Genomic DNA, 24,072 nt, shown 5'->3' on the forward strand with positions numbered 1-24,072 from the left:
TCACACAACAGGCAGCCATGCTGAAGTGGAAATGGTACCTACAGGAGAGATGAGGAATCCAAGCCGGGGAGCGGAGAAAGCTATATCAACAAATGGCTGGCCTGTTAACTTATGAAAGTCTGAAAGAGACACTGGGGAATGGGGTACCTATACTCGACCCCTCCCCTGTGTCAGAAGCCACACCAATTGAGCAGCTGCCAGAAAATGAGAGAAGCAGTGCCTGGTTCACTGATGGATCCACTGTAGTAACATACCAAGGGCGGCATTGGATAGCAATGGCCAGAGAAGGATGTGACCTTTGCACAGAAATTAAGAAATGGCCTATTGAGAAAAAGGCCACTGGGACCCTAAGATGCGGGGATTTACAAGGAACTACCCTTAAAGCTCTGCAACAGGTGGTCCTAGCCTATGGGATCCCTGAGGAGACTCAATCAGATCAGAGTACACACTTCACTGGATCCATGGTCCAGGCGTGGGCAAAGGACAGTGGAGTACAATGGAGAATGCATATTCCTTACCACCCACAAGCAGCGGGTCTAATTGAACGCAGCAATGGGTTGCTGGAGGGGCAGGTGAAAGCAATCACAGCATCACACACCCTCATTGGGTGGGCAACAGGGGAGGTGACATTGGTGACTGACATTCATCAGTGGCAAACACAGCCGACTGGGACCAAGATAGACCGATATATTGAGACAGGCACTGTGCTTGGTATAGTCAATATAGGCGTCCCAGTGCCCATTGCCATACAGGTGGACTCAGGGGACCCGAGTTGCAGAAGGGCGTTAAGGTTTGGGTTCTGAACCCATCAGGAAAAAAGAAGAGAAGCAGGAGGGGGGATAATGCAGCAGAACAGGAAAGTACCTGTTTAATGCTCATAGATGGGGATAATAGGCCTGTGTATTAACCCTCATAAAGTTTAATACCTATTGCTTAATGCTTCCTTCTTTTCTTACAGATGGTGGTTCCAGGTGCAGCTAATGTATGTGGTCGACCAGTACTTTTGTGACAACATGCCAGCAGCCAGAACCAAACAGATTGCTTTGGAGCCTTTTCGAAATGGATACCTTAGCTGTTCCATGGACTTACTAAGACTGCAATCTGTCCATATTGGGTGGTGCTGATGTACCCTTTCTTTCTCCTTTAATTTTACAATATGATCGTCTGATGATCAAGATATCACCATTGGCTGCTGGTACCATGGAGAATGATGACCAAGATACATCGAGGGACCAAAACAACAGGAGCCGACACCGGGAATTGAACCAAACTCCCCTACTTCAAAGTGCCAGTCAGTGTCATTACTCACTGAGCTACTCCCTCTCTTTTAGAATCTTAGCATGATTTGAAAACCTCTAAATATGAAAATATTCCCTCCACTCTCTGTTGTCTATGTGCGGGATACAGTACTGCGTTATCCTGGTGTTTAAGAAGCTAACAGGTAACAACTTGCCTGCTCTCTGCCCTCAGTATGCGCTGCCGCTCCAGCTGGTGAATAATCAGATGATGACCCAATGGATGGGTGTTTTCAGCAGCATCACTGACAGGGACGTGCCTCCAGTAAGACTGGACGTGGATAATCTGCTTTGCATTATTCGCACGAATAAATCACGTTTTCATGATGGACCTTGACATTTTCAGAGATGGTGTTGTGTGAGGTTAGAAGATTAGCAGCATAATAACCTTTTAAAAGGGCATAAATAGAGAGGCAGGATACCAGGAGCCAGCTTACCTTGGCACACCTTAAAGATATGAAAAACTATATAACATATTTAAGCATGTTCTAATGCCAACATTTTGTTACAACAATGGTACCTTTATCAACGAATGATTGGGGTGTTGTACCTGCCCATAGGGGCTTGGGCTATCTCCACAGACTTTGTCCATGTCACTTGGTGATGGTCTCTTAGTCAGATCAAGCTGCTGCCTTTTAAATTAGAATTTCTTTATTGCTTTGTGCTGTATATATTTTCAGCCTGTAGCAGCACAAGCTCTGTTATGCTGTATGTTCTCATCACAGAACAAGCAAATGGAGTGAAATTAGTCTGGATAAACTGGACGGTGAAATCTGATGCAGTTTCACCAAGAAAGGGAGTAGGTTCAGCAGTAAATGTGGGGTGGCAGGGTGAGCTCTGTGAATAAATGGGGAGTTCACATCTGCTCCATGAAGCTGCACAGCTTATTTCATGCTGAACAGAAGTTCTGTCTATTTACAGTATAACAGTTTGTTGACTATCTTCTGTCTGACAGGAAACATTGCAGGTGGATGAGGATGATTGTCCGGAGCTGTTGTGGTGGAAGTGTAAGAAGTGGGCGCTTCACGTCATCACGCGTCTATTTGAGCGGTAACGTTCCTGTTTAGTCCTGTACCAGGTGACACATTCCCTGGGCAATCAGGGAGCTAGTGGCCTGTGTGGCGTATTGACGGGGGGAGTACCACACTTTGGACCCCCCCTAAAAAAATATATATCTATTAAACGAGAGAAAGCCACGCACTTTCTCTATTCCCTTCCCACATGGCCCCTCCCAAAGAAAATGTCACTGTCATGTGTTCACTTGGTCCTCCTCAGAAGCCTTTGAGTTTCTCATATAATGTTAATACCTTGATCCCTTTAGCATGTCCTGTTCTTAAAATAAAAAAACAGCATTGGAAAGTGTAAAACTTTATACTGCAAAAAATGGCGAGCAGTGTGGATTGCGCTTTAGGACCTGTTTTAGTTACGCTCCCTACACAATTTGTAATGGAATTACATAGCATCCTTGTCTATTCACTGATTTCACTCTTAGAAGATCCATGTTCAATTTTTGTGTTTCTGTTTCTCGGCTCGGTTTTGTGGGTTGTTGTGTCCCCATTGCACCACACATCACTTTGTGGGCTACTATTACTAAATCCCAACACATCCTTCTCCTACTTCTCACCCTAATGTGACTATTTAATTCCCCATCATGTCTGTGGCCTGGACTTTGTCCCTCCACATGTCTGTGTGGGCTGGTCATGGTCCCCTTTCTCTCTCCACCCCCCCCCCCCCCCCATGGCATGTCTGTGCGGACTGGTCATGGTGGCCATGGTCCTTTTCCTCCCCATTGCATGTCTGTGTGGGCCTGACATGCTCCCCTCACTCCTGCATGAGTTGTGAGTTGTACTGTGCCTGTTGCTGATGAGTGCCTTGTCCTTGGTAGGTATGGGAGCCCGGGGAACGTCACCAAGGAATATTTTGAATTTTCAGAGTTTTTTCTGAAGACATACGCTGTTGGGATTCAGCAGGTAACACTTCAGAGATTTGAAATGAAAGATTATGGCATTGTTGCAGGGCTAGGGACAGGGGCTGGCTGACAAATTGTAGCCTGTGGGCAAACACAACCTACTGCTCATGGACTAGTATCCCACGGAAACAAATACATGAACTTCTGAAATTGGATAGATACACACGGGCAGTAGTTCATAAATACATAATATGGACATAAGCTATGTCAAAGCACATCTTAGGCAATTTCCCAGTTACCTTTTAGAGTAGAGTGCTTCTGGAGGCTCCCTGATTTGCCTTTTCAGCCCATTACCCATTTACAATTTGTTGTGTCTGTCTGCCTTGAACCGGTTTCTCTCCACTTCTTGAGTCTCTTTGGCATGTGCCTTATGTCTCACCCCTGATCCCTGTGTTTCACCACAATGTATTTTCCCATGTCTGTCTCCTCAATGCCAGGGAAGGCCACTTCTCTATATAACTCTGCAGCAGGTAGGGAGCTGGTAAAGTAGAGAGGTGAGAATTAGGTTTCCCATGGGTCCTACTGCTTACCGCATCCTGAGACAGATACAGCTTTCAGCTGTTGAGGTCAGAAAGATTTTGTTTCTTAGACACTGGTCCAAGTAATTAAGGCGGCCCAGGGGGAATTGCTGCCTTCTACCCCAGCCAGTCCAGCCCTGGGTAGGGTGAATTTATGGTGAGGGTTGGTAGAGTTATGGGACATCAATCCAGTAAAAGCATAAATCCCTGTTGTTCTTTTACATAATTGTGACTGGGGAGTCCCCGGGAGTTAGGTAACATTATTCCTAGCTCTGTGGGACCCTGTGGTTCCAAAGATGTTTACTGTATGTCCCAGTAAAATAAAAACAGGTTGCTGTGGTTCTCCAAAAAGAAGCTGAAATGTGGGAGTGGGGCTTGGGTGGCAGCCATGTTAATTTCCCAAAAGTGACCAGAAACAACGGCACACGAGAATGTAAATATCTCAGGAAAATCTGGCCTCCCCGTGTCTTAAACACGACTCTGCTTCCGTTTCAATAGTATGACGTTCCCTGTAAGTCATAAGACCCCCGGTGTGCCAGCCCCCATGACCTACTGGATACGTCGTAAGGGCAGCCTGGAGGTAAAATTAGAATAAATTAATGGGCTAATGATAATGAATTGCAGTCTTTATACGTTTTGTTATAGAAAATGTAGAAATAATATTTCATGCTAATAGATTGTTTGGGCTTTATTCAGAATGAAACCAAAGCTGCACTCAATGCGATGATACTCTGGATATAAGCAAAATAGTACATTTAATGTTAACACATATCAGCGAACATAACATACAGATATAGATGCACAGTAATTGCAGAAAAAGGGGAAGCAGTTACTCAAGGTGTAAAAAAAATACCTGTGAGTAAAAAGGTGAAAATGAGGACAAGGGATTGGGGAAGGAAGGGAAAAAAATGGGGGAGGTGGGGAGGGGGAAAAAATGGGGTTTAGCAGAATAAAGGCAATTGAGGGGGGCAACATTTCGGGGATAGACCCCTTCTTTTGGCCCGTTCCCTGCGATCTGTAGGACCAAAGGTACTTCCCTTGCTCTATATCCTGACCTCCTAAAATCAAGAAACGTGAACCAATGCAACTAAAGAAGTCTCTGTGGGGGTAAGCCCAGGCATACCCAAATTGGTACAGAAAGCAGCCAAAGCACTGGTTCGGGCACTACGGGTCTGTAAGAATAAAATAAGTAGGAAGCCCTGGAGCCGCGCTTGTCCCTGCCAATGGAGGGCTTAGTTGGCCAATGATGCTCAAGTGGTAAAGCGTACATAAAAACTCCACCGTACTCTACTCTATCAGCAGTGAACTCTTCTGGGTCACAATTAACACTGAAATCTACATGATGCTGTAAAAATAAATATGCCAAATTCAGAAACAAACAAAAGCGACGTTTTGACAAACATGGCTCAATCCACCGAATCTTTGCTCCAAAAATAGAAATAAAAAAACAAACAAAACTTCAGTCTCCTTCGAGGGCTAATTCAGGGGCATGGTGGCCCTCTCTAATCCCTGACCATATCGGCGTTGATGGTGAGAATTAGATCCTCTGCCTTCATATCTCCTTTTGTTCCCTCTTCAATGGGGTTTTGTTTTTTAGGTTTTTTTTTATCTCCTTTTTCTTCTTTTCAGCTCTTGCTCCCTTAGGTCCCGCTTCCACTACAGTGTTTATATCAGGGGTCTCAAAGTCAGTCCTCAAGGGCCACTAACAGGCCAGTTTTTATGGATATCCCTGCTTCAGCACAGGTGGTGCAGTCTTCCACTAAGCCACTGATGGAGCCACATGTGCTGAAGCAGGGATATTGATAAAAGCTCTCCTGTTGGTAGCCCATGAGGACTGAGTTTGAGACCCCTGGTTTATAGTGTCTGCCCCCCCACCCCCCTCATATGCATGTGGCATAAAAATATTGCCATGGTAAAAATAATTGTACTGCTGACAATATGCCTCTAATGAATAGGTTGTTGTAAATAAAAAGCAATGTAGGGAGATCTCAACCTTAAGGTGAATCAGGCATTATGTTGGGGGGGAATGTAGATGTGTTGTTTTGTTGCCTACTGCTTGTATTTCTAGGTTTGTGGGGGGGATTGGATTATATGAGTTGGTAGTGGGAATCAGCATCTGATATGATTTACAGCAGGCATGTCAAACATGCGGCCCGCGGGCCGCATACGGCCCGCAACGGATATTTTTGCGGTCCGCTCACAACCAGCGCGGCGGTCGTGTGTGTCGGCGAGCGCGTGGGCGGCGGTTAAAAGTTTTGGCCGCGGGAGAAGCGAGCGCGGGTGTGGGGGAAGAGAGTAGCATGGGCGGAAGTAAAATCTGGCCTGCAGGGGCTGGAGGCGTACGGTGGCCGGGTGCAGTCAATCTGCACTCGTGCCGTGTGTGGGAGGACACGGGGGCGGAGTCAAAACCCCGGCGGAGACATTCTCCTTGAAGCCTGGTAAACCTGGGGGGGGGGAGTGTGTGTGTGTGTGTTTGAGTGAATGTGTGAGTGAGCATCTCAGTGTGTGTGTGTATCTCAGTGTTTGTGTGTGTGTGTGTGTGTGTGTGTGTTCAGCTCTCAGGCTTACATGAATGATGAGCTTTCCTCTCCAGCACTGCAGCATGGAAATCACTATCATGCCCCCTCCGGGAGGAGGGCACAAGGTATATACCTATCCCATAGGTCTCAGACCTGGAAGTCACAAGCCTCCTGCATAATGTATTGTACAAGGAGGAGAACAGCAGCAGCACTGGGTTTCTCCCCTAGATCCAAATCACTCGGATCGCAGGGACACAAGATTTCCCCTGAATGCAGTGATCCCTGCAGAGGGCGTGTGCGTTGGCGAGCGCGTGGGCGGCGGTAGCAAGCATGTGACCGGGAGTTGCGAGTGCAGTGGCGGGCGGATGTGGCAAGCACGGCTGAAGGAAGAGCTGGCCTGCTGGGGCTGTATGGTGGCCGGGCGCAGTCATCCTGCACTCGTGCCATGTGTGGGATGTGGAGAGCACAGCAGAGGCGGAGCCAACTCCCCGGCGGAGAAAGCTTCAGAGACGTCTGTGGGACTGCCTCCTGCCTGGAAGCCTGGGAATAAGGTAAGGACAAGATGCTGATGAGGCATGGGGGCCAGCCTGGGGTCACCCACCCGACCCGTCACCCCCTGCCCCTGTCACCTCCTGCCCGTCACCCCCTGCCAACCCCTGCCACCCCGTCACCCCCTGCCTCTGTCACCCTCTGTCACCCCCTGCCCCTGTCACCCACTGCCCCTGTCACCCCCTGTCACCCCCTGCCCCTGTCACCCCCTGTCCATATCACCCCCTGTCACCCCCTGCCCCTTTCACCCCCTGCCAACCCCTGCCACCCCGTGTCACCCCCTGCCTCTGTCACCCTCTGTCACCCCCTGCCTCTGTCACCCCCTGCCCCTGTCACCCCCTGCCTCTGTCACCCCGTCACCCCCTGCCTCTGTCACCCCCTGCCTCTGTCACCCCCTGCCTGTCACCCCCTGCCCCTGTCATCCCCTGCCTCTGTCACCCCCAGTCACCCCATGCCCCTTTCACCCCCTGCATCTGTCACCCCCTGCCTCTGTCACCCCTTGCCTCTGTCACCCCCTGCCTCTGCCACACCCTGCCACCCCCTGTCCATATCACCCCCTGTCAAGCCCTGCCCGTCACCCCCTGCCTCTGTCAACCCCTGCCCCTGTCACCCCCTGCCCCTGTCAACCCCTGTCACCCCTTGCCTCTGTCACCCCCTGCCTCTGTCACCCCCTGCCTCTGTCACCCCCTGCCCCTTTCACCCCCTGCCTTTGTCACCCCCTGCCTCTATCACCCCCAGTCACCCCCTGCCCCTGTCACCCCCTGCCTCTATCACCCCCAGTCACCCCCTGCCCCTTTCACCCCCTGCATCTGTCACCCCCTGCCACCCCCTGCCTCTGTCACTCCCTGTCACCCCCTGCCACCCTGTAACAGTGTTACGCCGATGCTCGCCACAAACCGGGACCGGACCGCGGGGCTGAGGTGGGGTTATATAATCACCGACCTTAGTCCACGCAGACTGATCCGGAGTGCGCAGTTCGTAGTCGTACATCGCAGGGTCAGGATTGGAGAAGGCAGCATCGTCGTTAATGAAGCAGGAGTTCGGCAACAGGAAATCAGGAGTGCCCCGCTTCAGCTTAGGAGCGTGAGCGCGGGGGTGGCTTCTGCGCGAGGAGCGGCCTCGGCCCATGACGCCGATCTCAGCAGGAGGAGACAGCAGGCTGGCCGAAGTTCACCGCAGGGCAGCGTCGGGAAGAACCAACGCTTCAGCGCAGAAGTCCAAGGCAGGCCACTGCAAGAGGATCGCAGCAGGCCGCAGGAAAGGAAGGGTAGCCACTGCTAGGAGGGAATGCAGCAGTTACCAGTGCTGGCATCAACGCTTCAGCACAGGCGTCCAGGGTAGGCCACTGCAGGAGAATAGCAGCAGGCCGCAGGACAGGAAGGGTAGCCACTGCTAGGAGGGAATGCAGCAGTACCAGTGCTGGCATCAACGCTTCAGCACAGGCGTCCAGGATAGGCCACTACAGGAGAATAGCGGCAGACCACAGGACAGGAAGGGCAGCCACTGCCAGGAGGGAATGCAGCAGTCACCAGTGCTGGCATCAACGCTTCAGCACAGACGTCCAGGGTAGGCCACTGCAAGGAGATAGCAGCAGGCCAGTGCTGGCAACAACGCTTCAGCACAGACGTCCAGGACCAGGCCTCTGGATACTCAGGAACTTGGAAGGTAAGAACGCTAGGAGAGAGGCCTGGGGTGGTTTGTGGCAGAGACAGTAACATAGAGGTAGGAATAGTTATGCTCGGCGCTGGTTCAGAGCCAACGCCTAGAATATAAAGGGCGGAGATCCAATCACAGGAGGAGGGTGTGTGAGAATTCCTCCAATGAAGTAGCACAGGGCAGAAGCTGCAATGAGAGGCAGCACCTGTGCCATAGACTGCCAGAGGAAGCCTGCAACTGCACAGGTCTGCACGGCTATAGTCAAAGCCAGTAGTGGATTCCTTACAGTACCCCCCCCTTCAGGTGAGACCTCCGGACGAACAAGATCCATCACAGATTTGGGGGACATGGAATTGTTCCTAAACCTCCTTAGGCGAGAGGTGGCGTTGAAAGCCCATAGTTTGTTGGGATTCCTTACAGTACCCCCACCACTGGGTGAGAAGCCTGAGTGAACAGGACCATTCATAGGTCTGGGAGACATTGAGTTGTTCCTGAAGTGTCTCCGGCGAGAATTAGGTCCGCAATCCAGATGTACATTGGCGAGTGCCATGAAAGACAGCGGTGGTACTGCAGTTCTTGGTACATGGACAATGGGACCTGAGGGCTCCGGAATGGGAACATCGGAAGGACAGTAGCCAGGTGTCCGGTGCATAGTAATAGTCCAAGAGTACGGGACACAGGACACAGATTGTCGGACAAAAATGGCAGAGGGACCTTCAGAGAAGGCAATGTCTTTGGTGAAATCAGCACGGAGGAGGTTGCGAGAGTCTTTAGCTTCCAAGGAATTCCGGGTGGTGGTTAGCAAGGGAATGGGGCGGGAGGGTTCACTACACACTATTGCAGAGGTACTTTTGATACCAAGCAGGGTTGCTATCCCAAGCAATTTGCGAGAGTCTGTAGCAGTGTGTATGCAACTCATGGTACTGGCAGTTGAAGAAGGATCCGCTTCCTTTGGTTTGTGATCTTTAGAGAGAATCAAATCCGAAATTGTGGCCTTGGCAAAGGACATAATAAGCATGTCTATACCCATAGTGGACCCATAGAGAACAGGAACGGACGCTTAAGGTAAAGCGACGAGGTCCAGTAAGGGTGTCTTCATCTTAGGGAGAGGCCAATTGCCATACAGATCGGGCACTTTGGGCACCGCACAGAGACCTGCGAGTAAGGAGTCTGTTTGAAAGGTGAGAAAACAGATTTTATCCAAAAAACAAGGCAGGCGGTTAAGCGGTGCATCAACCTTAGGGAAAAAAGTCTTGGGGTTAAAGCTGGGTGCCTCCAACACAGAGAAAGAAGACAGAGAACTAGAGCTTGGCTTCGGAGTGGAGGTCCCAGGTACCCAGGTCTCACATGATACTGTGGGAGAAGCAATGCAAATTGTTACTGTTTTAAACATAGGGTTTTTAACATCGGTAGCTCCAGGCACCTTTTTGAGAGGTAACCCTAGTTTTGGGACAGGACAGTCAATAGCAAGTACCCCAAGTATTGTGGAAGACACAGAGAAAAATAAGTCCATTTTAAAGACGGGATCTTCTGAAAAAAGGGAAAGTTCCAAATGCGATACCCCTGAGTTCGTGGTAGTAGACATACAGTCAGTAGTGGATACCCCGAATACTGTGGGCGAATCAGCGTGAAACAGTATTATTACAGGAATGGGCATCCCAGATAGGACAGACAGAAGTAAGCTAGGCAAGGTTGCTTCTATAACAGAAGATTTGGCAGCCGCAAAGCTTAACTCAGCGGCTGCTGGAGAACTTTTAACTACAGTGAGAAGGGACTGCAGATTTACAAAGTCAGGGATAAAGGGAGTCTCAAACTTGAAAGCCTGATCCTTCAAAAAGAAGGGCCCTAACTTTAATGGTTCTGAGGGAGCAACAGCAGATACGCTGATCTCAGTAGGGGTCACTTGGAAAGGAGCATAATATGTACTGTTCGCTTTAAACCCTAGGATTTGAGAAAAGGAGAACTCAGACAGTGCAAGTGGGGCAACCACACCTGTGCTGGTCTCTGAAGTGGGTATTTGGGAAAGAGTGTCTGGGACATCAGAAACGACAACAGATTCCACGAAAAGGGGTCTATGCTCAGAAGCAGGGGTCTCAGCTCTCTGAGTGACAGACGGGGTGAGTGAAATACCTAGGAGTAGGAATTCTGCGAACAGGTTTAGAGAAACAAACGGCTCCAGAGTACTTTTTACTGGAGCCAGTATTATTGCCGAAAGTTCAGGGGGCATAACCCCGAGAATTTTAGCCGAGTCAGAGGACAAAAGGGGTTGATCCTCTGAGGCTAAGGAGGTGTCCCTGACTGACGAACTAAAGGGATCTACCAAGGAAGGTTCACAGGGCTGACCTGCAGGGGTTAACATAGGAAAAACCCCAAGGGTTAAATTACTCTGTACCTGAGAATCAGAGAAATAGAAGCTAGTCTCCGAGAGTGGGGTCATAGGGGGTTCTGCCTCTTGCCCTAGGGACCTATCATTAGACTGCGGAATACTAGGGTTAGCAGTAGGGACCTCACAGAGCAGACTAGCAGGGGTTAATACAGAAAAAACCTCGGAAACAGAGCTTAGAATTTTTGGGTTAGGAAAAGAGGGCAAACAGGATTCATTCTCTGGTGCTAGGGAAGACCCACTGACCTGGGGACAGCAGGGATTTACAGTGGGGGACGCATAGGCCTGACTAGCAGGGGTTAAGACCGAAATAACCTCAGGGACAGAACTTAGGGAGGTTAACTCAGGATTAGGGAGCGTGGCAGCTTCTTCCTTAGCGGGCAGCGACAGAGAAATGGTTTGACCATTCTTAGGAGAGAGAGGTACCCCCACAGGTTTAGCAACAGGACTGGCAGCATAGAGAATCTGCCAAGCAGCAGCGTAGCTGGCAAGGAGGGGATCCTGTTCTATTATGTGAATGTCTAGTGTTGAGGAAAGTACATGGAGTGTATCTTGAGACTGAGCCAACATGAGGAGGGCGCCCTGTTGTACTAGGGGAATGTCCAGTGATGAGGCCAGGAGGTAGAGTGCCTCTTGGGCGTCGGCCAGTTCCATAGGGTACACGTTATCCCAGGTTATAGGGGAATCAGGAGAGCGAATACAAGCGGCCAGAGACTGTTTTAAGTTCAGGATGCAGTAAGCCTTAATAAAGAGATCACAACGGCATTGTCTTTGCAAAGGGGTTAAACCTTCATAGGTAAACATTTCATCCATCAGGGGTATTACTTCACACAAATACTGGCCTTCATAGTGGGACTGATACGCAGGCCGGGACATAACTTCAGTTGGTAAATTGCCATCCCCCGCCACGGCGCGGTCCGGTTTTAATGGGCCGAGCATACTGTTACGCCGATGCTCGCCACAAACCGGGACCGGACCGCGGGGCTGAGGTGGGGTTATATAATCACCGACCTTAGTCCACGCAGACTGATCCGGAGTGCGCAGTTCGTAGTCGTACATCGCAGGGTCAGGATTGGAGAAGGCAGCATCGTCGTTAATGAAGCAGGAGTTCGGCAACAGGAAATCAGGAGTGCCCCGCTTCAGCTTAGGAGCGTGAGCGCGGGGGTGGCTTCTGCGCGAGGAGCGGCCTCGGCCCATGACGCCGATCTCAGCAGGAGGAGACAGCAGGCTGGCCGAAGTTCACCGCAGGGCAGCGTCGGGAAGAACCAACGCTTCAGCGCAGAAGTCCAAGGCAGGCCACTGCAAGAGGATCGCAGCAGGCCGCAGGAAAGGAAGGGTAGCCACTGCTAGGAGGGAATGCAGCAGTTACCAGTGCTGGCATCAACGCTTCAGCACAGGCGTCCAGGGTAGGCCACTGCAGGAGAATAGCAGCAGGCCGCAGGACAGGAAGGGTAGCCACTGCTAGGAGGGAATGCAGCAGTACCAGTGCTGGCATCAACGCTTCAGCACAGGCGTCCAGGATAGGCCACTACAGGAGAATAGCGGCAGACCACAGGACAGGAAGGGCAGCCACTGCCAGGAGGGAATGCAGCAGTCACCAGTGCTGGCATCAACGCTTCAGCACAGACGTCCAGGGTAGGCCACTGCAAGGAGATAGCAGCAGGCCAGTGCTGGCAACAACGCTTCAGCACAGACGTCCAGGACCAGGCCTCTGGATACTCAGGAACTTGGAAGGTAAGAACGCTAGGAGAGAGGCCTGGGGTGGTTTGTGGCAGAGACAGTAACATAGAGGTAGGAATAGTTATGCTCGGCGCTGGTTCAGAGCCAACGCCTAGAATATAAAGGGCGGAGATCCAATCACAGGAGGAGGGTGTGTGAGAATTCCTCCAATGAAGTAGCACAGGGCAGAAGCTGCAATGAGAGGCAGCACCTGTGCCATAGATTGCCAGAGGAAGCCTGCAACTGCACAGGTCTGCACGGCTATAGTCAAAGCCAGTAGTGGATTCCTTACAAACAGGAGACTTATCCCTATTCAGGTAATGTGCCTCTAATCCAGCAGTGTGGTGGTTAACCTGTGGTAGTTAATTACTAAACACCACCTGCCTTATTAGATGGCTTAGAAAGCCTGTCTTTTGAAACAGGAAGTGAGAACTCTTTAGCTGACACCTGAGCTGAACTTAGAGACACACTGGTCTTGAGCTCTGCAAAAGAGATAGCAGAGAGGCTTTCAAGACACAGGGAAACCTTCTAAACCTGTATGCTGACCAACCCTGGAGACAAGGGAGCTGAAGCAGGGACAGTGAGAAGATTTTCCCTCCAAGAAACAGATAAGACTTTTATTCTTAAGAGACTGCTTATATCTGCTTATTTTCATGCTATATGTTTTGGGGCTGCGAGAACTGCTTAACTAATAGGAGATGTGAACTAATTGCATAGGATTTCACTAGAAATACTCCCAAGTGAATGGAAGCTTTGTTCCCCCCCTGTGTTTGGATAATTTCCTGATGAAAAGGAACAGGCACAATAAAGCCTATTATAATTTCACATTATAAAGCCTCCTAAGTGTGTACCTCTGTGAACGTCCATCCACACACCCCCTGCCTCTGTCACCCCCTGTCAACCCCTGCCCCTGTCAACCCCTGTCACCCCCTGCCTGTCACCCCCTGCCTTTGTCACCCCCTGTCAACCCCTGCCCCTGTCACCCCCTGCCCCTGTGTGTGGGGGGGGGAGTGTGTGTGTGGGGGGGGGCGTGTGTGTGTGTGTGTGTGTATCAGTGGCTGTGTGTGTATGTCTATGCAGACCAGCAGTGACTGTGTGGGTGTCTGTGCGTGGTCAGTGTCTTTGTTGGTCTGTCTGTGTGTGTCTGTAGGTCAGTGGCTGTGTGCGTCTGTGCAGGTCAGAGAGAGAATGGGGGGGGGGGGGAGAGAATGGAGGGGGGGGGGAGAGAATGGAAGGGGGGGAGAGGGAGATGGGTGGGGAGAGAGAAGAGGGGATTGCGAGAATGGGGGAGGGAAGGGAGAGAAAATGGGGGGAAAAAATGGGGGGGAAGTAGAGAATGAGGGACAAGGCCGCCAACAGGGGGTCTGCCGGGGTTGACATCCCGGGCCTGGTGAGTCAGTCAACCACCCTCTCTCCCCCTCTCTCTCTATCTCCCTGTCTCTCTCACTCTCCATCTGTTTCTCTCACTCTCTGTTTCTCTGTCTCTCTCTGTCTCTCTCACTCTCTCACTCTCTCTGTCTCTCTCACTCTCTCTGTCTCTCTCACTCTCTCTGTCTCTCTCACTCTCTCTGTCTCTCTCACTCTCTCTGTCTCTCTCACTCTGTCTCTCACTCTCTCTGTCTCTCCCACCCTCTCTCACTCTCCCACCCTCTCTCACTCTCCCACCCTCTCTGTCTGCCTCCCTCCCTCTCTGCCTCCCTCCCTCCCTCTCTGTCTGCCTCCCTCCCTCTCTGTCTGCCTCCCTCCCTCTCTGTCTGCCTCCCTCCCTCTCTGTCTGCCTCCCTCCCTGTCTGCCTCCCTCCCTCTCTGTCTGCCTCCCTCCCTCTCTGTCTGCCTCCCTCCCTCTCTGTCTGCCTGCCTCCCTCTCTGTCTGCCTGTCTCCCTCTCTGTCTGCCTGCCTCCCTCCCTCCCTCTCTGCCTGCCTCCCTCCCTCCCTCCCTCTCTGTCTGCCTCCCTCCCTCTCTGTCTGCCTCTCTCCCTCCCTCTCTGTCTGCCTCCCTCCCTCTCTGTCTGCCTCTCTCCCTCCCTCTGTGTCTGCCTCCCTCCCTCCCTCTCTGTCTGCCTCCCTCCCTCCCTCTCTGTCTGCCTCCCTCCCTCCCTCTCTGTCTGCCTCCCTCCCTCCCTCCCTCTCTGTCTGCCTCCCTCCCTCCCTCCCTCTCTGTCTGCCTCCCTCCCTCCCTCCCTCTCTGTCTGCCTCCCTCCCTCCCTCTTTGTCTGCCTCCCTCCCTCCCTCTCTGTCTGCCTCCCTCCCTCTCTGTCTGCCTCCCTCCCTCCCTCTCTGTCTGCCTCCCTCCCTCCCTCCCTCTCTGTCTGCCTCCCTCCCTCCCTCTCTGTCTGCCTCCCTCCCTCCCTCTCTGTCTGCCTCCCTCCCTCCCTCTCTGTCTTCCTCCCTCTCTCTCTGTCTGCCTCCCTCTCTGTCTGTCTCTCTCTGTGTCACCCTCTATCTCTCTCTGTGTCACCCTCTCTCTGTTTGTCACCCTCACCCACTCTCTTCGTTTTTATCTTAACTGCCCTATACCTACACCGAAATAACCTATTCTGCTTTCTTCCAGACCTGACTCTCAAGTTTCACATGGGGGACATTAGAAGACAGGTAAGGAACACCTCCCCTCCAGTATACTACGTTGAGAGACTGTGGATCAAGTAAGATCCCAGGTGGGATTGCTGCTTTGGAAATTGTTAAGAGGGGGCATCCTGACACTGGTTAATGCGTTCAGAATCATTCACATCTGGCTTTTTTTTTTTTAGGTCATCCGACACACACACAGACACACACAGACACACACACACACACACTGTACTTTTCGAAATAAACCTACGGTTCGATGAAAATGTAAGTTTTTATTTTTTTGCGTCCCACCTAGACTTAAACCTTGTTTATTTGGCCCTTGTTAGCATTTGAGTTTGACATGCTTGATTTACAGGATATGATCATCTTGTCGGGGGGGGAGGGGTCTGTAATTATATCGCCCAACCCTGGCAATGTCCAATAGAGAAGGGGATTTTGCCATTTTTAGTGCAATTTGATTTCTGAAGTTTAGACTGAAGCAGTGATTCTGTCCCGTGAGTTGTCTGCATTGTGCTTGACCCTTGTACAACCAGAGATGCCAATATATTATCTTGTGGAGAATCACATTATGTCTCCAAGTCTAGAGCTGCAAGGTTTGAAATGTGAGACGGAGGCATCTCTTACAAGGATGTTCAGACTCGCAAGATCTGTTCTGATGGTCTGCATATACTGGCAGCCTTACTCCCTATCAAGGCCCCCTCTTCCCTAGTGTTGAGCTGTCCAACTGATCCCATAGATATGTCAACCCCATTGTCCCTGAATGAAACAGAAAAGCAGAGGTTTGCTGTGTACGCAATGCAGCTTTTTGCCATGTATAGCAAGCCTCCGTTTGGAGGCTTTAATTCTTAACCTCTTTATTGCAGTGTACCAGGCCTCCCAGCGTAGGGTTGGGGTTAAATTGCCGCACATGCAACTACCACTGTTGGCTGAAGGTTAAATTGCTCCTGCACTAGGTTCTGTTGAAGGTATTGGAGTAACATCGACAGGATCAATATATCGCCCCGCAGGTTCTCCAGCAGACACTCAACTATCTGAACCTAGGTTTGTCTCACTCCGTCACGTGGAAGCAGCTGAAGCCACACATGCAGGTGAGTGCAAAATAGAAAGAAAGTGGCCTCTCCCACTGTGTGCCTGACTGATAACTCGGAGGAGGAGCTGGGATATCTTTGTGACACTCAGAAGTTGTTTGTGGCTTTAACACGATTAGAACACCAGGTTCTATAAATCTTTCACAGATAATACCATAGTTCATGTGTCATACTGTCCGTGCTCGTTATTAGACCGCCATGATATTTAAATGTTTAGTATTTCGCCTGTTAATGCTGCCCTATTCATTTTACTTTTTCTGCCTGCTTCAGCTTTTTTGGTTAAATAGAATATTGTGTTTCTTCTGGAGGCCTCCCCACCCAGGATATGTTCTTCTCTCCTAGGGTATTGCTGAAGATGTCATTTTCCCTCTTATGTGCTACGAGGATGAGGATCTGTGGCAGGACGATCCCTATGAATATATTCGCATGAAGTTTGGTAATCTCTCCCCCCCCCCCCCCTTATATTTTTTTTTTTACTGTGCAAGTTGTATGGGTTGCAGAAGAACAAATATACATAAATGTAAAAAAAGAGCAATTACTGTATGCAAAAAGGCAAAATAGAGGGTAATCCGGAAAAGGGGGAGCAAGGGGTGACATGTAGTCACCATCTGCAAATCATCTGAAATCAGAAAGACATCCCAATTTGTATCTTCATGTTATGCCATGTCTGGCCAATCTCCACACCTCATTGGTAGGAATTGTCACGGTGTACAAATGATAGGTTCTCAGTGCTGGACAGCTCCTTTGGTTGGTGATGGGTGAAAAAATCTGTACACTTTCAATCTTTGTTTCCTCGATATTTCCACGTGTATCTGTAATCCTCCATGAACCCTCTCGTTTCTTGATTTGGGCGACACCTAGCTGGACACTGGTTAAACGTGTTTATTTGAATGGCATAACTGCCATATCATATAGTTCTCTACATGTGTATAGGTGCTCATTACACACCCATCTACTTTCTTTGTTTCCTAGATGTATTTGAAGACTGTGTGTTTCCATCCTCCGCAGCACAAAACCTTCTATATACTGCATCAAAGAAAAGAAGAGGTGGGCTTGAGACTGGATGAATGTCTGGATTTCTGTCGGCCAGACATTAAATGTCTCTTTGCTTTAGGTCTTGCCGAAGATGATGGCCTTTTGTTACCAGATCCTTACAGCGTCCTCTGTAGATCCTCGGAAGAAGGATGGGGCTCTGCATGTTGTGGGGTCCCTGGCAGAGATCTTATTGAAGGTAATTCTGTAATATTTTAGGATGAGGTCTTTGTAGAAGTACAGAAAGAGCCTACTCTTGATACTCATAAACATTCATTTGCTAGATTTTTTATTGTTGTTTCATAAAACGTCACTTTTTAATATGTGCATTTTTTAAAAAGAAAATAGTACAAAATAAATAAATCAAAAGTGCACTTTATTTACATGTGACGCAATGTTTGTGAAAACAGCTGTAAGCCTTGACTCCACATTAGGATATTCTGGGACAATGTTCCCTTATATTCTCTGTGGATTAGTGGACATTTTAGAGTAGTTTGTAGGGAGAGACTTGCTGATAAGGGGAAGGGGTGGGGGGTAGTGTAATTGACAAACTGATGGGAAGGGGTAACGGGGGGAACGCAGGAGTTTTTTAAGGCAAAAAGTGGAATATTCTGCAATGGCCGAGTCAATCACCTGATCTCAACCCGATCGAGCATGCATTTCACTTGCTGAAGACAAAACTTAAGACAGAAAGACCCACGAACAAAGAACAACTGAAGACAGCTGCAGTAAAGGCCTGGCAAAGCATAGCAAAGGAGGAAACACATCGTTTGGTGATGTCCATGCGTTCCAGACTTCAAGCAGTCATTGCCTGCAAAGGATTCTCGACAAAGTATTAAAAATTAACATTTTATTTATTGTGTTAATTTGTCCAATTACATTTGAGCCCCTGAAATAAGGGGACTGTGTATGAAAATGGTTGCAATTCCTAAAGTTTCATACGATATTTTTGTTCTACCCCTTGAATTAAAGCTGAAAGTCTGCACTTCTATTGCATCTCGGTTGTTTCATTTCAAATTCATTGTGGTGGCGTACAGAGCCAAAATTATGAAAATTGTGTCAGTGTCCAATTATTTCCGGACCTAACTGTATATGAGTGACAAATATTTAAAAGAAATTATATATCTACTTATATCCTGAAGCTAGGGTCACGTGTTGAGGTATGAATAGCTTCAGTTAGCTTTAACTCATGTCTTCCCTCTTCCAAAGCATGACAAGTCCTTAATGTCTTTCTTAACTTTATTGCAGGAGTAGAAAACAACAGGAACTTGTAGGTGTAGTGTAGGCAGAGAGTACTTCTCTATGTGGGATGCTTCTATGAGGTTAGACTATGGTAAGAGAGAAAGGCCTTACCAGGGGTGGATGCAGACATGTCTGTACTCACTGTGATCTAGGGTGGAAAAGGAAGTGAGGAGCAATGTGGGTAAAGGAAATAGCCTTGGGACAGACTATCTTGAACAAACAGGAGGGGGGGCAGACTAGCCCATTCTGGTGAGGATCTCAGAGGCTGCAGTAGCAGCTCACTGATTTCATGCCCAGAGGCAAGAAAGGCAACATTGTTGCATGTCACGCAGGCACAGAATGTGTGTGCAAACTCCATGCAGCTGAGAATAAGATCTGACAGGCAGAAGCTGCAAAGGAGAGAGGGGGGTGAATCAGAAATGTAGTTCTTGTTCCATGACAACTTACGTGGGGTTCAAATAGTTTGTTTGCGACACAATTTCTCATATGTATACAGCGGTTTTAGCATAATCTTTGTCATGTAAATACTGTAGTGTGCACTTTTTTAATATTTGCTTTTGAAAAAATACACTAAGTAAAAATGTTTTATAAAACAGCAATAATACAAAACAAGTAAATGAATGTTTGACGAGGGCATCAACAGTAAGCTTTCTCTCTCTGTACTTTTACAAACACCTCATCCTAAATTCTTTATCTTAAATCCTTGGTAGTAACCACACGAAATGATAACTCTAAGACAAAAATAAACCACGGGTCTGAGCGAGATCAGCCATTCTGTAAGACTGTAATATGTGTGTGATATATGTGCATACTGTATAGTATATTTCAAGACATAGATTTGTCTACATATGTGTCCAGTACTGTATTGGTATTAATTTAATCTTTGTGATCCTGATGAATAAGCACAGTTTGTTGGCTTTGTCAAGATAGCATGTTTATAGCATGCACAAAACATCACACAAAGATCCAAGGTGGGACTGAAATGTTGATCCAGTTCAATAAATGTTATACTTTTTTAATCTAGACCATAGGAGTGTCTGGATATTCTTTTCTTCTCCTTCTATAGACAGTCGACAGGTTGGTTTGTCTCAATTCTGACCTTGTAATTCCAGATGTTCCCACAGATGTAGTATTTGTAATTTTTTTTGCTGTGTTTGGATTCTGCAACACGTTGACACCGCAGAGTAGAGTGAGGCAGACCATGGTATATATTATTCATAGCACAATGTTTTTACTCAATATGTTCATTTTTCACTTACAGTACTTACAGAAATCTGTATACAAGGATCAGATGGAAGGTTTTCTTCAGAATCAGGTCTTCCCCCTCTTCTCCTCTGACCTGGGCTACCTCCGTGCAAGAGTGCGTTCTTACGGTCGGTTGAATTATTATTATAGGCCAAGGGTCATCAAACTCTTAGTCCAAAAGAGCCAAATATGAGTAGCACAACGATTTAGAATTTTTCAAAGAGCCATAAATATATTTTTACACCCCCCCCCCCCCCACCCCATCACATCAGGCTGGCCACCCCATCATTATTCCCCCATCACATCAGGCTGGCCCCCCATCACCTTACCGCCCCCCCCATCAGATCAGGCTGGACCCCATCATCATCTTACACCCTCCCTCCCCCCCATCACATCAGGCTGCCCCCCCCCTAGGGTGACCAGATTTTGAAAATTAAAAACCTGGACACATTTTTTTTTTACATAACAGTTTATTAATTGTAGTACACTTATAGTTTACTACCATTAGTCCTTGTTACGTGTGTGTGTGTGTGTGTGTGTGTGTGTGTGTGTGTGTGTGTGTGTGTGTGTGTGTGTGTGTGTGTGTGTGTGTGTGTGTGTGTGTGTGTGTCGGATGACCTCACTAATCAAACCAAAAAAAAAAGCCAGATGTGAATGATTCTGAACCCCTTAACCAGTGTCAGGATGCCCCTCTTCACAATTTCTAAAGCAGCAATCCCGCCTGGGATCTTACCTGATCCGCAGTCCCTCAAGGTACTATACTGGAGGGGAGGTGTTTCCTACCTGTCTTCCGATATCTCCCGCGTGAAACTTGAGTCAGATCTGAAGAAAGCAGGATAGGTTACTTAGGTGTAGGTATAAGGCAGTTAAGATAAGACATTGAGGGTGAGGGGAGACAGGGAAGGTGAGGGAGACAGGGAAGGTGAGGGAGACAGGGAAGGTGAGGGAGACAGGAGGTGAGAGGGAGACAGGGAGGGGAGAGGGAGACAGGGAGGGGGGAGACAGGGAGGGGGAGACAGGAAGGGGGAGAGGGGAGACATGGAGGGGGAGACAGGGAGGGGGGAAGGGAGAGAGGGAGAAAGGGAGGGGGAGACAGGAATGGGGAGAGGGAGACAGGGAGGGGAGAGGGAGACAGGGAGGGAGAGACAGGGAGGAAGAGAGGGAGACAGGGAGGGGAGGACAGGGAGGGGGAGAGGGAGACAGGGAGAGGGAGAGAGAGAGGGAGACAGGGAGGGGGAGAGGGAGACAGGGGAGGGGGAGACAGGGAGGGATAGAGGGAGGGAGACAGGGAGGGAGAGAGACAGACAGGAGGGAGGGAGACAGGGAGGGAGGGAGGGTGACAGGGAGGGAGGGAGGGAGACAGGGAGGGAGGGAGATAGGGATGGAGACAGGGAGGGAGGTAGACAGGGAGGGAGTGAGACAGGGAGTGAGACAGGGAGACAGGGAGGGAGACAGGGAGACAGGGAGGGAGGGAGACGGAGGGAGAGGGAAGGAGGAGACAGGGAGGGAGGGAGACGGAGGGAGGGAGACGAGGGAGGGAGACGGAGGGAGGGAGACGGAGGGAGGGAGGGGGAGACAAACAGATGGAGGGAGGGAGGGAGGCAGAGGGAGACAGACAGACCGAGGGAAGCAGAGGGAGACAGACAGACAGACGGAGGGAGGGAGACAGTGAGGGAGAGAGAAAGTGAGGGAGAGAGGGAGGGAGGAAGACATGGAGACAGAGTGAGGGAGACAGAGGGAGGAAGACAGAGGGAGGGAGGGAGACAGAGGGAGGGAGACAGACGGAGGGAGGGAGACAGACGGAGGGAGACGGAGGGAGGGAGACGGAGGGAGGGAGACGGAGGGAGGGAGGGAGACGGAGGGAGGGAGACGGAGGAGGGAGACAGAGGGTACACTGGTACACACACGCGCACACACTGGTACACACACACACACACAGGTACTCACACACACACTGGTACACACACACACTGGTACACACACACACACTGGTACACACACACACACTGATACACACACACACACTGATACACACACACACTGATACACACACTCACACTGATACACACACTCACACTGATACACACACACATTGATACACACACACACTGATATACACACACACACACTGATACACACACATGATACACACACACTGATATACACACACACACACACACACTGATACACACACAGATATACACACACACACAGATATTAAACACACACAGATATACACACACACAGATATACACACACACACAGATACACACACACATACACACACCCACACACATACACACTGACACACACACACACTGATACACACACACACACACACAGATACACACACACACACACAGATACACACACACACACAGATACACACACACACACTCACACACACACACACACACCACACACACACACACACACACACATACACACACACAGACACAGATACACACACACACAGTGGAGTACAAGGCAGAGGCAGCCACGAGCAGGCGGCTCCCCGCCTCCCCCTGCACCCACCCCCGCGTCCATCTCCCGCACCAAGGGGGAGGGGGGTGGATGGGAGCGCCGGGACGCCCCCCTCCCCCAGCAGGCAGCCTATCACCCCGGGCAGCCACCACTGCCCGCTCCCGCGCCCATCTCCCGCACCAAGGGGACCGGGGGGGGGGGGAAAGGGAGCACCAGGACAGGAGGCAAACGTGGAGGCAAAGGCACAAAAACCCACCTGCTATCACCCCAGGCGGGCAGAGGGGGGGGAGACACCGCGCAGAGGAGCCATGAGCGGGCAGAGACACACACACCACGTGTGCTCTGCAGACGGAAGCGTAAGTCCCGCCCCCAGCACTCTTCTGACTTGCAGCCAATCCCCTGCGCCCGGCCGGCATTCTAAGTCCCGCCCCCCGGCAACCATTCATTCAACATAGAAAAAAAACTTACCTGCCCTCGCATGGCATCCTCCTCACCGCCGCCACCACAAATCCTTAGAAGAGCTGCACGGTCGTGCCCGAAGAGCCGCGGTTTGACAACCCCTGTTATAAGCTAAAGCAGTAAAATTCAGGGCATTATTGAAAACCCTGCTTTCTGATTGGTTACAATTCCGGGCATTATCCAATCAGTAATGCCCGGAAATTTAGCAGTTTGCAAAGTGCAGTTTTCAATCTGTTTATTTCTAGCCAATCAGCTTTCAGAACAGCTGAGACAGGGTGGGGGATTGGTTAGATTGAAGTAACAGCTCTGAGACAGGGCAGGGGATTGGTCAAAAAGTATCAGCCACGGTTTGACTCCTCCCCCTCCCGAGCTGACTGAGATTTTCTGAGCAGATTCAATTGAATTGGGGGAGAGGGGGGTCGGCAAATAAGTAAGTGGCTGCCTGCTGTTTGTTTGTGGCTGCAGTTTCTGTGTGTCTCAGTAGCAGTGTGTGTGCTGTTGTATATCTGTGTAGAGGTGCTGTGTGTGTGTATAGAGCTCCAGTGTGTGTGTGTGTGTGTGTGTGTGTGTCAGTGTCAGCAGCAGTGTTTATGGGTGTAGCATGTGTGTGTAGCAGCAGCAGTGTGTGTGTGTGTGTGTGTGTGTGTGTGTGTGTGTGTGTGTGTGTGTGTGTGTGTGTGTGTGTGTGTGTGTGTGTGTGTGTGTAAAGGTGCTGAGTATAGAGGTGCTGAGTATAGAGGTGCAGTGTTGTGTGTGTGTATGTTGTGTGTGTAGAGGTGATGTGTTGTGTATAGAGGTGCAGTGTTGTGTGTGTGTGTGGTGGGGGGGGTTGTAGAGGTGCTGTGTTGTGTGTAGAGGTGGGGGGGAGTGCAAATTTTAGTAAGTTGCTGCATTTTTTATTGTGGTGCAGTGTGTGTGTGTGTGTGTGTGTGTGTGTGTGTGTGTGTGTGTGTTGTATGTGTAGTAGAAGTTTGTGTGTGTGTAGAGCTGATGTGTGTGTAGAGCTACTGTGTTTATGTGTATAGAGCTCCAGTGTGTGTGAGTGTCAGCTGCAGTGTTATGGGTGTAGCATGTGTGTGTAGCAGCAGAGTTTGTGTGTGTAGAGCTGTTGTGATGTGTGTGTGTGTAGACCTGCTGAGTTGTGAGTGTAGAGGAGGTGCTGTGTTGTGTGTCTAGAGCTCCAGTGTGTGTCTGTGTGTGTGTGTGTGTGTATGTAGAGCTGCTGTGATGTGTGTGGTGTGCTTGTGTGTGTAGAGGTGGTGTGTGTGTGTGTGTGTAGCAGCAGTTTGTGTGTGTGTTTGTGTGTGTGTACACAGAGGGGGTGGCAGTGTGTGGATATAGATAT

General features: G+C 49.7%; 1 pseudogene; it reads left to right on the plus strand.

Moving 5' to 3' along the window:
• Positions 1-939: 939 nt before the first annotated feature.
• LOC142486548 (importin-8-like) overlaps positions 940-24,072 on the plus strand; it is a 56,561-nt pseudogene continuing 33,428 nt past the window's right edge.

This window comes from Ascaphus truei, unplaced genomic scaffold (genome assembly GCF_040206685.1).
Source record: "Ascaphus truei isolate aAscTru1 unplaced genomic scaffold, aAscTru1.hap1 HAP1_SCAFFOLD_944, whole genome shotgun sequence".
In the NCBI taxonomy this organism is placed as follows: Eukaryota; Metazoa; Chordata; class Amphibia; order Anura; family Ascaphidae; genus Ascaphus; species Ascaphus truei.